The 225-nt window shown below is 47.1% G+C and overlaps 1 protein-coding gene across 1 annotated transcript in view; it reads right to left on the reverse strand.

Moving 5' to 3' along the window:
* The window catches only part of ptpa (protein phosphatase 2 phosphatase activator), a 31,937-nt gene that overhangs the window by 22,612 nt on the left and 9,100 nt on the right, over window positions 1-225 (reverse strand). The window lies entirely within an intron of this gene.

Raw genomic sequence — 225 nt, forward strand, 5'->3', positions numbered from 1 at the left:
TGTCCCTGTTCTGCAGGTATTCTACAAGTGGCCCTGGTCCAGAAGAAGTCTCCCAGCTAATCCTGCCTTGGACTGACCAAAGCTGGAGCCAAGAGTTATTAGCGGATGGATCCTTAAAGGAGCTACTGAGCATGTGCAACTCCTAACAAAGATAGTATAGAAGTGAGATGTCTCACTCTGTAGATAAAACAGAGACCTGAACACACAGGGTGGAAACAGGATCTG

This window comes from Etheostoma spectabile, chromosome 16, assembly GCF_008692095.1.
Source record: "Etheostoma spectabile isolate EspeVRDwgs_2016 chromosome 16, UIUC_Espe_1.0, whole genome shotgun sequence".
NCBI lineage: Eukaryota > Metazoa > Chordata > Actinopteri > Perciformes > Percidae > Etheostoma > Etheostoma spectabile.